The sequence below is a fragment of the Pundamilia nyererei genome, unplaced genomic scaffold (genome assembly GCF_000239375.1).
Source record: "Pundamilia nyererei isolate P.nyererei 1_Seehausen unplaced genomic scaffold, PunNye1.0 scaffold00127, whole genome shotgun sequence".
In the NCBI taxonomy this organism is placed as follows: Eukaryota; Metazoa; Chordata; class Actinopteri; order Cichliformes; family Cichlidae; genus Pundamilia; species Pundamilia nyererei.
In genome coordinates this window covers 494331-508072 of record NW_005187528.1, presented here as the reverse complement: position 1 = coordinate 508072, position 13742 = coordinate 494331, and the positions used below count along the sequence as shown (strand labels likewise).

The 13742-nt window shown below is 39.0% G+C and overlaps 1 protein-coding gene across 3 annotated transcripts in view; it reads right to left on the bottom strand.

The window, feature by feature from the left end:
- taok3a (TAO kinase 3a) overlaps window positions 1-10607 on the bottom strand; it is a 61696-nt gene extending 51089 nt beyond the window's left edge. Inside the window, exon 1 of one of the 3 annotated variants that reach the window (XM_005743052.2) lies at window positions 10398-10607. The gene's annotated coding sequence lies outside the window, so the exon portion shown is untranslated. Of the gene's footprint in view, window positions 1-9932; window positions 10095-10119; window positions 10320-10397 lie in introns of those variants that run through there. The other 2 variants (XM_005743053.1, XM_005743054.2) reach the window with 2 other exon arrangements.
- Between the last annotated feature and the right edge of the window lie 3135 nt (window positions 10608-13742).

Genomic DNA, 13742 nt, shown 5'->3' with positions numbered 1-13742 from the left:
TTGTTGCATAATTCCAATAAAAAATAAAAACTAAGAAAAAACACACCCACAGCACAAACACAGAGGAGATATCCAGTTCACTTAGGCGATAAGGCCTTACAGACGCCAATAATATTTAAAGGAATATGATTTGAATTCTTTACTTAAAACATGACATGGCAAGTACTGATAACTGAGGAATTTTACACACTACTGTACTCATCAATTTTAAGTTCTTCAGAGACTTGAACACTCTTTGCTCTTTGATTCTCTTAGCAATAGCCTTCACTAGGCACGTCCTTGAGACCACAGTAACAAGTGGTAGTGGTCAGATGCCCACACCAGATAGTGAATCATCCAACTGCTGTAGCCCCATTCTGCTTTCCCAAAAGGCCATGCAAAATGCATGAGCTTGAACGTATGAGAAAATGCTCACACACAAACACTTTGTACATAAACACAGTCACACAAGAATACACAGTCACTACATGAAAGTATAGTCACTGAGGAAGGTGCACGAAAACACACAGACAGGGATTTTAACTTGTGGAAGTACACATCAGCTGATCTAGTTTTAAATGTGCGCATGCACATGTATAGTGAGGGGCTGAGTTGAGTGAAGTGCTACTCTAAAGCCCAACAGGATTTTCCAATCAAGCAGCAGAAAGATTAATAGAGGCCTACTGCATGCTTTATGGTGAAAGCCGTGCAAAAGAGAAGTCATTACACTGAGTAGGACATGTAGCCGCTACTTGCTGAGTTTTGTTCATAATGAAATTTTAATAAGAGCAAAATTTAATAGGCAAGTTGAGCTGCCATTAGCTGGGAATGACTGGAGCTCCAGTGCCATCATTGGAACTCAAACTACTACGGTCTTTGCATATGAGCATTTGCCTCCAACAGGGTGAGTGAATCAGATTTCCCTAAATTCTGTAATCTGGTGCAAGAGACTTAGAACAAAGATTCAGATTCCTTGCCTGGAGAAGTATCTTAATCTTTTCAGTGGCCTTCTTTTCTTAATCTGCCGAGCAAGGTTTGTCGAATTCAGAGCAATACTGCCTTCTTTTCAGACAAAGCCAAAGCAATGAACATGAGTCTACACTAAATCTCACAGCTCAGTGAATGGATTCCATTTAAGACTCCTATGTGGGACAGATGAGACACTCTTTCTGACTTTCTTGAAGGCCGTGTTCTTGGAGGAATAGCGATGATGTCATGCAGTCTTTTGTTGAGGCCTCATGGGATGTTGCATATCACAGTTATACATTAATGGGTAGGCCTCCCAAAGATGTCAGCCTTATAATAGACTGAATAAAGCCGTCCTGCAAGCGCTAGCGTACCACTGCCGTTAACCATGAAAAAACCAAAATAATGATTAAAAAAAAAATTTATAAGGAGTAGGGCCATAAGAGGTGTGTGTCAAAGCCTGCATGTTGTTCTAGACAAACACAACAAACTTTGCTTGCTCATGTCACAGTGCCTCAACTGATTTAGTTTTATGTTAATGAGAATCAAAGGGAACATGTATTTTTCTTGATTGATAATCTGTCAAAATTATGTCTCAGTGCATACAACACATCAGGAGAAACAGAACCTATAACCTTTTTTTCTTTACTCTGCCTTTTAAAAAGAAAAGACAGCATGCTAAAGTAAAATGAAAGAGAAAGATGAAGGGAGGAAATTAAGCAGAGGAAACCCCAAAAAGGAAACATGCATCTAGGCCACTGAGTCATTTCCCGTGTGTTTTGCTTTTTCCTCTTCTTTTTTCAAATATACACTGACAGTATAAATTATGTACATCATCATTGGAGTTTACACAGAGTGGGAGAGGGCCCATGGGTTTTAAGCTTTAGGATTTCAGCTTTTATCCCCTGTAAAGTCTGCCCGCAATTAGTCTGGGAATTAATTCAGGCTCAGAACTTAGCCTCCCCCTTTCCTCTTTTAGATCTTTACTGATTCATCCAAGCCTCTTTTACTCACACTCAAAAAAAAAACAAAAAAAAAAAAAACGACATGGGGAATAAATGTGATATCTTCCCCATGGAGGCCAGATTTTACCCATACAAATAACTTAAAGGTAGCACCAATGTTATAGAGAATTTTATTTAAAAAGTTAATGATTTGTATTTTTATGCCATATCGTGATGAGGATGGTTCTGCATATATGTGCATCTATTAAGGAGATGTGGTTGGTCTGGTCAATTATGAAGAGAAATAAAAAATAAGAAATTACGTAACACTTCCTGCTGCACTTAAATGGAGCATGGTTCAGTGATCCAGCTGCAACAAGTGCTACCAGTAAATATTCTAAGTCGAGATTTTATGAAGTGCCTCGCAGTATTCAAGACTCAACAAGGTAGATGAGATCAGGAGTACAACCAGAACCATGCTCAACAGTTTCATCAACATTCACACGGTTCTGCACTTTGATTCTGTTCCCCAGGGCCAGAATGGCAGTGCTAAGTTTAACTATAATGACCTAAGCCATCCGAGGGAGGAGATTCATTGCAAAAGTCCTAATCTGTTGTATGTATTATTGTGCCAGTGCATGCCCACTCCAAGCTATTTCTATGTGGTTTTTTTGGCCACACCAGCAAAATTATGACTCCTAATTTGCCCTACATGCCAGAATTGAGTCCAAGTATATTTGTTCTGATTTTTACATAAATTATGTCCACTTATTTCTTTTCAGCTGTCTCTCAGAAATGAAACGACTGCCATTTTGCTGTTCTCAGTTTCACTTTGTATCTCCTCTTCTTGGAGGTGCAGGCACACACAAACACACATAGTGTAACAGAGTGCAGAGGAGAGCAACAAAAAAGCAGTCAGATACTCATCACAATAGGGGGCATCAGGTGACTCATAGCCTGTAAAAGCTACCCAGCAGTTGTTTTTTTTTTTTTTTTTAAAGGCTAAAGGTGTTAACAATCTTTTCACGCTTGTGTTTCATGTTCAAACAGTAAGGTTGGAAATGAAATGTAAAAGGGGGAAAGGTGTGGCTATATATTCCAGTCTGAGATGGTCATGCTCTAGAGCAGTACTCAGTGGTCCTGAATTTTGTATATAGCACTTCTAAACTTTTATTTTCCGAAGTTATATCTAGGGAAAAAAAGGAAATTCTCCTTTGATTGATGAATTATTTTAACAACTAATGTATTATTAAAATGTTTTTTATCATTTAATTTTATGCCCACAGATTTCGTTTTAATTAGCTGTTAACTGACAATCAGGTAGTTCTCGCAGCAAGATCTGTAATACTAACAATCTCAATTTCATTGTACTTTTTATGTGATCCATTATTAGAACCAGATGGAAAAAGCTAAAAACCATTGTGTGCAGCCTAGCTGTATGCAACTATCACAATCACAATTTTGAAGGTATTCAGCCTCATTTCCTGCTCCAGGACACATGTAGAAAAATAGCAGTGCTAGACAGATTTTAAGAACAGTGTCATTAATCAGTAAATCACCCTGAGCTTTTTTTTTGTAATTATCCTGGTGTTTTCCCATCATTTCTTGCTTTGACTGGTAGTCCAGGTTGCTGCTCCTGGTGGGACCTATTAAGTTCTTCAACGCCTCTGGCACCATGTCACTTTGGAATTGGTAAAGTCTTACTATCCCTGCATCTCTGCTTTAATTGTGCACTGTGATATCACTGGTACACACTGATAGAAGGTCATGAACCATGTGGTCAACAAAACTCTACAGTTCTTTATGTGTTGCCAAATCAATAATTAATCATGTGCGTTTTTGTATTGCAAATATTTTTTGGTACAGGGAAGTGGCATAAATAAATAACAGGAACATTTTGTAACAAATAGCCAAATATATCACAGTCAGAGAAAGGATGTTTTCATGTTAGAAGAGGAATAAAAAGGAGTGGCAGACCAACAGAAGCTTTTAGACTTGATGAATATCAAGTACTGACCAATGCAGTGCCTGCAGCTGGTTCTCTGTTTCATTTATTATCAGAGCAGTCATGTGTAATGGAGTACCAATGCTCAGCACAGCTCATTTAATTTCTCTATACAATGAACAGTTTGAAAGCTAATCAATGAATAACTTCTTAATTATACTGTGTATTATAATAATCACAACTTAAACAAGCAACTTGAAGCTTGGCATCTAATCCAGCAGTAATATTGGCTTGATACTTCATTCTAAATTGACAACCCAGTGAGGGTGTGTGCATGTCGGCTTCTTTGATACCCTCTTGGCCTAACAATGCAAGTACTTCCTATCTAGCAGTCTGGGACGATATCATCCTTGCAATTATGCTAAGGTTTGCAGCCTTCTGGGTCATGATGAGAGCCTGTGTGTGAGAGAGTGAGTGAGTAAACTATAATGACTGAGGGAAGCAGTGGGGCTGGGTGTTGACTGGTAAGTCGCAGTGTAATTGGACAATTGTTCAGTTTAACCCCAGGCTCTCGGGGTTCATAAAGGCATCAAAAGCTCTCCTGGTAAATACTATTAAGCAAGAAAGGGGTGGCTGAAGTACTTACTTTGGCTGGCCTTACATTTTTTTCCATGAGAAACTCCTATGTTCCTCATTCATTATGACACACAACAGTCCGGTTGATGAATACAGAGATAACACAAAAAGCTTGGCTGGAAAGTAGCAACTATGGGAAGAGACACAAGTGCAAGAGAAATTCAGTGTTGTCTCTTAGTCCAACCTCCATGCCTTGTTTGTCCTAATGTTTTCTTGCCTTTTAAAGAAGTGCCTGTGAAAGAAGCCAGGCTGAAATACAGAGTTAGCTAAAAATGAAAAATAAAACTCACATTTATCTTGATACACTGCTGGCTGGTGACAGCACGGTACAATCTCCCCCAGCTTCATCAGAAACAAATCTCCACTTGACCCAATGGAGGCTGTCCAGTCACAGTATTAGAGTTGCACAGAGCTTGGGCAGAGGCCTAGATTCCCTTGGGACCAGGGCGTTTTTGGCATGCACTTTGGTAGCTCACATGATGAGAAGTTATCAAACATTCACATCATTTTAGGTAGCACTACTGATCCTAGATGCCCTATAGATCTTTCAGAAGTGCTATGGAATAAAAGCTATTATAATGGTCACTGCTGGTCACTGTTGACCACAGCATCCACAATTTTGCCAACATGAAGGTTCTGAACCTTCACACCAATGAAAAGTGCTCTGAAATGAATGAATGAAGTTTTGAGACATGTTAGCAAAAGTGCTGAGTGAAAAATTATGGTGAATAACTGTGTGACACAAAAGCGCTTTGAGCAGCCAAAGGAAGCTCCCAAAATAGATGTGGTGCGGTGCATTACCTCACCCCCACTCACATCAGTAAATGTGTCCATCACATTCATGCATCCTAAGCCCTGCTGACATGCCCCACTCGATGAAGCTCACAGTGCATACTAGAGTTTACCCAGTTGGCTTGCATGCAGGGGAGAGTCAGCAGAACAGAGGCAAATGGTAGGCCTATGACATGACACTTTCAATTTTTTAAAGACCCATATTACAGTGAACCATGTAGTTCTAAAAATAGTCCAGTCTGAGTCTTTTCCGCCATTCTGCCAGGCTAAATTAAGCCTTAGGCCCAGGAGGGGTAGTGGTGGGCAGAGATAAGACAAGTCAGCCATCAGCATTGGTAATGTCTCTTTGGGTGATGGTGATGGCTCCTCATAATTCCTCAGCACTTCAACTTGGCCTAGTCATAGAAGAGCAGGGATAGGCTTGCACATTTCACGAAAAAAAAAAAGAAAAAAAAAGGGGAGACAGATGTAGTTGGACATAATAGGGGTTGAAAAGAGGGTGGGTAGGGGGGCCTACTCATGGTCACAGCTGCAACCTCGCCAGGGGATTGGATGCGCACTTCTAATAAAGCTCTGTAATCAAGTCACTCGTGCTAACCTCCCACACCCACAGAGGCTAACTTGCCAAAATGCCTATCTTGTGACACAATTTGAAAAAAACAAAACAAAACAATGAAGGAAACAATGGAAATGTAGTACATTAGGAAGAATGACGTATTTAACAACCAATATGTGGTGCATAATAGTATGCAGCACATACATTATTGTGCTCAGTGAAGAAATTGAGCCAGATGCTACACTAGTGAAAAGCCTATAAAATCCAATAGGAATTTCCAGATGAATAAGCACACACATACTTAGATCAGAACTGCTGCAATAATTACCTTTTTAGGTGTGCAATATTTTCATTGTGAAAACTTCAGTGGGCGACAGCTGAATACTTCTACTCAAGATCTAAAGTGGTTGGTCTGACTAATACAGTTTTCAGCTGTGCAAGGTGGCAAGTAAACAGCAGAAGTGGCACACTCACTGGGGAGGCATTTGTTGATGAGACATCTGCTGGGCTGTGGCTTCCCCCCTCTGAGACAGCTTTCAGTAGACCAAGGCCATGACTCAGGTCTGCACCAGCTGCTGGGCTGGTGCAGACCTGATCCATTTCACATTTTTCCCCATGATGGTCAGTGGTGCAAATACGCCATTGCCATAAAAATCCAGAAGTGATGCCGATAAAAGAAACTATGAGCTGGACATGAATCAACAGATGGTTTATAAAAAGGGCATTTGCTTTGAGGAACTAACCATCTTCACATTTAATTAAATAGACACTCTTAGTTGGACACAAACGCTGCTTTAATGCACACCAAAAGAAGATTTAGGAACGCACCCACTGTGAACACGTGTACCGTAGGTAGTTCTGACTGGCTAATCAAACAAAGTGCTTCTATAGATTAATCCTGCTAACACATATCTGTGCTGGTACTCTCTCTTGCTGGCTTCATAAGACTATGATCTTGCAGCAGTACAGAGTTTTGCTGTCAACTGAAATCATCATTAAAAGCAGTACGCATGAACACATCAGTGGTGGGGGTAGAAACGGCATAATTCTCCTTACTATCTGAGACAACATTCCTGTATCAGACATCCTAAACCAGATCACTGCATAACATTAAGCCTGACAGAAGCCCTTTAATATTGATGTGCCCTGCCACTGTAGCATAAACCACCAAACTGCTGTGGCACTGGATAACTGACAATTCTGTAATATAGGTTTCAAAAGTCAGCCTTTCATCATGTGAAAGGAAAAAGCTTTTCACTTCAACAGGTTTCACCTAGAAGCAAATTCAGCTCTTTCTCATTGAGGGGTTAAATTGTTGTAAAATATCACAATTGCTGTTTCAAATATGTGGATATGACAATGCCAATAACCTTATTACATAATTGTTTCCAAACTGTAAGAGGCCTACCAGTAGACTTGTCTAGGTTTTTCAAAAGAACAGGTCAACTCGATAACTTTAACATTCACATAGGGGGACTGGGAGTTTAATTTCTCGATTATAGCTGATACAGTTAAACTCTTCCCATTGATAAGTTTTTGGGTTGTTTTTTTTAAAAATCCCAGCTTCTGTAAAGCTAGTAGAGGGCTTCAGTGGCTTCTAGTTTCTCTGAAATAAAACAAATCAGGATTTCACTGAGACAGACAGAGATTGCATTAGACGCTGCAGCATATTACAAGACCTATAAAGGGCGCATAGAGGTCAGGACAACTGTTATAACTAATGTAGTCTGTTTTATAAGATGGCAGTATCTGTTGTACAGATAATCTGCTGCAGCCCATTGTACATCCCAATGACATGTGGACAGACCCAGAAGAAGCAAGCCCCGTCTGTCATAAAAGACTGGGAACTGTGGTTTCCATTCTGCTGAGTCCATTTCCTCTTTGTGACATTAATGCAATAATTTGAAGATCCCAACAGAATAAATTCTCTCATTAGGATAAGGGATTTGGCTATGGAGTAGAACAACAGAGTCAGAGCACACTAAGCCATCATGTCTCTCACTCTCTCTCTCCAGCATGTTGAATCCTTGCAGGTTTGAATTAGATTACTAATTTTGAGGCTGTCCTTCCCCACTGTTCTATTTCATGATGCCTTGCCTTCTTGAAAGCACTAACTGATTTCCTGAATTCATGAGAATACAGACACACACACGCGCGCACACGCACCTCTGTCTCCTCTACATCTGTGCACTGAGTATTTGTTTAAATAGTTTAGATTAAATTTAAAAAATTAAACAATTAAAAAAAATAAACAAGATAAAAACAAATAAACATGCAAACAAACAAACAAAAACAAACAAACAGGAAAACACTCATTTTGTTAATATACAAGGTAATTTATACCCAAACAACTTTTTTTTTTTTTAACATTAAAGACAAAACATTCTGTGAACATTGTAAAAATGGGTATAGGATGGCTGTTGCTCACTTCACACTGATTTCCTATTAGATTTTAATATATGTGTTATTCTATCTAGTGGAAGAATTGACATTATTTATCTTATCCTGTGGGTAATATTTGGCCTCTGAGTGTTTCCCCCACCCAAAAAACACGTCACAATTAGCTCTTTGGCATTCAAACAACTGAGGTTCATTAATTGTTCTTCATTTTAATTGCAGTCGTGTCCTCCTGGCTACAAACAGAAAAGAAAAAGCTTGAGGTTTAGTGGAATTTCTTTTGAAATCATTTTAGCATATATCACTCCGACCCATTCCAAAAATGTTTTAATCTTTCTACACTGTCACAGTAAAAGCACTTCTTGAGCCTCTTTTAGTGCTTACATAGATCCCTTTTCACTTTGTGGTTTGATCTGAAATGTGAACTAAAATACTATGTCCATCATTATCTGTGCACCATTATGCTACATGTACCTTTAACATCTAGTCTATGTTGGGACTGGGATCGAAACATTCAGAGAAAATGGCACAATCAAAATCATAAAAGGAGATACCAATAAGGAAGTGTGACACTTTCTGTTCCCTATGTCAGTGGAACTGCGATTGGGTGGTCGATGAACCGATTAGATGTGAATGATGTGAAAAACGGACAAAACACACTTGCACAACAGTGACGTATTTGCCCTTTGAACAAAACCGAAGTAGGGCAGAGAAACTCGGACATAGCACAGAAAGACAAACTTGACAGATGTTATAAAGGGGAACTGACATCAGTTTTACAATACTCACTTAACATTATCTCAAGATGAGTAAACCACTGTGTAAAACTACAGTGTGCAAAATTGATTCACACAGGGTTTTCATCTACAGTGCATCATTCCTAAGCTAAATGACATAACAGAAAAAAAAGAAAAAAAAATACTACAAATCGATGTGAATGGCATGCAGGTGCAGTGTCATAATACAGGATTAAATTCCCGCGATCCATGCCTGAAATTGAGTGGGCAGGCTTCTTAAAATAAATCTTTACAAATGACACAGTTTAGCAGTCAAACACGGGTCTGCTTCCTCTCACTCATGCGCTCTACACACAAGAGATGACATCATATTGGGTCAGCTTGGGTTTTAGTGCTCAGCTTGCTATCTACATCTGCCATTTCGAGCGCGCCGTATTAGCCTACATTTACTTTTAACTACTGCCCATTTAATGGAGCACCGTCTCGTGTGCAGGTGAAGATGTCCGGTACAATTCAAGCCATGAATGACTTATATAATAAAACAATGAATGACGTACCGTTGTTGTCTTTGCATTAAATTAGTGCAGTCTAATCCTACAATCTAAATCCTAAACCCCCCACAAAAACAGAACAAAACAGGGTGTGCAGATCATGATCGCCTGTGTAAAAAGGCTTCAGATAGACGTAGTAAAAGTATGCGTAGTGTCATGCATAGTGGACGTTACACTGTCTCAACCGAAAGCCATTGTGACCGTGCGTTGATAGTAAAAGCTCACTCACAACAATGTGCAATGGAAGGTACCACAGTCATTTTGGACGTGACAGATTCAAACGGGCTGACACTCACACTGCGTGAGACTGCTAAAATAACACCATGGACAAGTTTATACACCACCCAGCCACCTTGTCTGTTGCAAAAAAAAAAAACCCCAAACGTTCACTTCACTACAAGCTGTCATTCGTTTGCTCAGCATACTCACCCCCCGAGGAACAAACCAAACAGCAAAGCTTCTTCTTCGTCAGTTCACAGCGTAAAAAAATACCCACAATTCAGCCTAGGCTTTAAAAAGGTGCAATAACGAGCAAACGTGCACACTTCGTTAAAGCCGTTAAAAAGCAAACCTACGCACTTAACCCCAGCGAGCTGATGCTTGTCTCAGTACTCACCACCTCTGAGTTGCGTTCAAACAACAAGCCGAACAACGTCGAAAACAGGCGATGATAGTCATTACCAACTTCAGGTGCAACCTAATCGACACTACTACTCCTTTGTATCCACTTTTACCGCTTTGACATTTAGCTACAGTAGCTCAGCCGTTGAGACAAGAGGAAGTGTCATTTTCAGTTCTCAGCGCGCGAGGCTTTTAGCACGAGCTGTTAACCGTTACAGTGGATGGGGACAAACGTTGACAGCAGCGCAACAGCAGAGTGAAAAAACTACTCACCTTTTGTAAAATTCGTCCTTGGTGAAAACCGTACGCACTTCAGGGTTATTTTGTCCGACTCTAGAGATTTCGCTGTGACTTCTCGAAGTGCTGTCAGTTGGTCTAGACTTCCTGAATGACGGAGCAGCAGGAGCACAACCCCTAGCCCGTGTTTGACAGCCACTCTGACAGACAGGCGGAAATAAAGTTGTCTCGTGTTGGGAACCGACCGCTGGAGGATGTGCGCTCTGCGCGCTTGGTATTTTCCACATAATATATATCTGACTGATTGTTTTGCGTGTACTTTATGCTCAGTTGTTTTGTCCGAATTCAATACAAATTTTTAAAGTATGAATCATTCTTACAGTGGCGCAGCATTCAAAAATAAAGATATTAATAAAGAATTTATTAAAAGTGAACGACCAACGATCCTTTACCCAATTTCCTTTGCAAATCATTAAAGATGCATGGACTGAGTCATCCCGATTCTGTTGCAACTTCAGAGATGGCAAGCCAGCTAGTCTGCTAAATATGCTCAGTACGATGATGCCACCTGCTGTTGTACTTTGGAAGTTTAACTGTAGAATTATTGAGTTTATTCTGCATCAGGGCCGTTTCCAGGAGTTTTTGCAATAGGATGGCCGGGGGAGCGGGGAGACCAATGAAAACCAGTGGAGGAGTAGGATGGGGCACAGGAAACCACAATATTTGATCCGAAACGAATACCGCGTATTCACTAGCAAGGACCTCAACCTCGGATGCAAATGAAGAATATTTGCTGATAATGATTACTGGCTCCTGGCCTAACAGATTCCACTGATACCTTTTGGATGACAAACAGAGGAAAAATGGGGAGGGAGTGTGCGGCGTGGAAATGAGGACATGTGTAGGCATAGATGTAAGGTGAGGAGAATGTGTGGATTGTAGTTTCACTCCTTAATATGATAATAAAAATGAACTCAAGTATTATAATTTTCAGGCTTATACAGACCTGTTTCCTAATACAGACATTATGCCAGAAGTGGCACTTGAGAGTATAAAAATCTAGATCTGTTTAAATTAATTCCATTCTACTGAATAGCTGTTTTGTAATGTGGAGAAACAAGTATTCAGACCATCAATAAAAAAAGTTGTATTCTTACTTATTTTCCCCAATAAATCAAAAGTTTTACTTTTGATTGTTTAAAAGGAACAGTGCATGTTAATGGACATCATATAGACATATAAAATGTAGACATGCCAGATTTTTTACCCAAAACTACTAATTTACATCATTACTACTTGGGCAGGTAACATGAAACTATGGAAAATACTGTAAAAATACAAACAGACCTGAAAACACAGATTGTCAAACAATACATCATGTTAAGTTAAAAGCAATCACAGATATGGTTTGCCATCAGCCATTGCTTGAGTTATGCCCTAAACATGGGATCTTTACAGTGTCTCTTTGTTGTAACTGGTAAACTATTTAAACATTTATTTCTCTTTTCTCTTCTATAAATGTGAAGTGCCTTTCTCTTCTAGAGGTAGGCCTAGTAACACTCCCAACATCAATTCTTTGTTAATAAATTCATTTTAAGGCAGAATTAATTTAATTAATGTAAATGTATTTAGCATTACTGCCTATTAGTGCAAGCAAAAGTGCTTGCAGAATCATATGCTTTGTAACACTCATTCACAATTAATGATTTATTATCGTGTCACTTTGGTGTTGATTAATTAATCATATTCTGCTGGGTAACTTTATCTACAGTAGATTTATGTTTAGAAATCTGAAAATATAATAACTAACTCAAGCTTTAAAATACATTTTATCGAGTAAAAAATACACTATATGTATAAAAGTATTTGGGCACACCTCCTAATTGTTCTTAATTCAGATCATTTCAGTCCCATAGCCACAGGTGCACAAAACTCAAGCAGCCACGCGGAGTACACACAATGGCACAGCCTGCCTTTACAAATATTTGTGAAAGAATGGGTCATTCAGTAAATTTGAGCATGCCTCTGTGGGAAGTCCATTTGTGAATTTTCTTCCATTCATTTATACCACTAAATGGTGTTGTTGCAAAGCCACACTTGCCACAGTAACTCAGCCACACAGCGATACACCATGTAAAGATTACAAAGCAGGGTCACAAAGTGCTGAGGCACAGAGTTGCAACTGTCCCTTAGTATTAAAATCAAAACTGTGCATCAGGAATTTCATGGTATGGATTTCCATGGCCGCTTACCTCCTGCAGGTGCAGGTGGCCCAGTATTTTTGTCCATATAATGTATCATATTTGAATTCAAAATATACTGGAGTAGAGCGTCTCATGCTTTGATAAAGTTAAGTACCAAAGTGCATTACTGAAGTGCAAGCTGTCTTCGAGTAGAACTGGGCATTATATGATTAACAGTATTCTCGTCCACTGGCATCACTGGGGTCAAACTATCACTTTTTATGTCTGTCCAAGTACAACACTGAAGACACCACCTGATAAATTTGCTGTTAAAATGATAACATTTCACCAATTATTTGACAGAATTATTTCACTAATTTAGTCAAATTCATATCTAATGACCAAAGACAATGCCAAAATGATACCAAAATTAAGGATGTAAATGTCAACGTTAACCAAAAAACAAAAACAAATTTCCATAGACTGTCAATGAAAGATCGTTACTGAGCATATTCTGCTCATATAAAGTAAACTGCATTTTCCTAAAGTTTAGGTTTTCAACATAATACACTAAATACACCAAAAAAGGTTAATAGTAAACCATACGTTTGTGTTTCTTTGAATGCTTTTGTGATTTTTTTTGTTTTGTTTTATCTGTTTGTTTTTTCTAAATAAAGCATGCTAAATCTGCTTTTTTAAAGGTTTTGCATACTTGATTCCCCCCCAGCTTAAGCAGTTGTAAAAATTCGAGATTGTTTTGTTTTTCTTCAGCTGTCCGTAGATTTTCTGTAAAACTACTATAGAAACACAAACACATTTTGTAGATCTTTTGGTCACTACTGTTTGAAAATGTTTCTGAGTTATTGTGTGAGCACTGGGGCGAGGAAGAGGCAGCTGGCAGGGATCAGCAGTGGCCTCAATGAAAAAACTGGCGTTCACCAATCACCTTCCGATGCTAATCCTTAGAGTAGTGAAAAAAACAAAGAAACTTATTAACTATCCAAATGTGATAGGAAATGTGCCTGTTTAGATGTTTTACCATACATTTCAAATCACTCATAGAAAACTTGGCCTCTATTAATTAGCGGTGACTGTTTCAAAGTTTTTGTGCTAGATCTATTAAAAACTGCGATTAAATGTTTTATACGATTCGTTTATTATCAAAATTCTACCCAGGCGTATTCTTGGACAGCTTGAC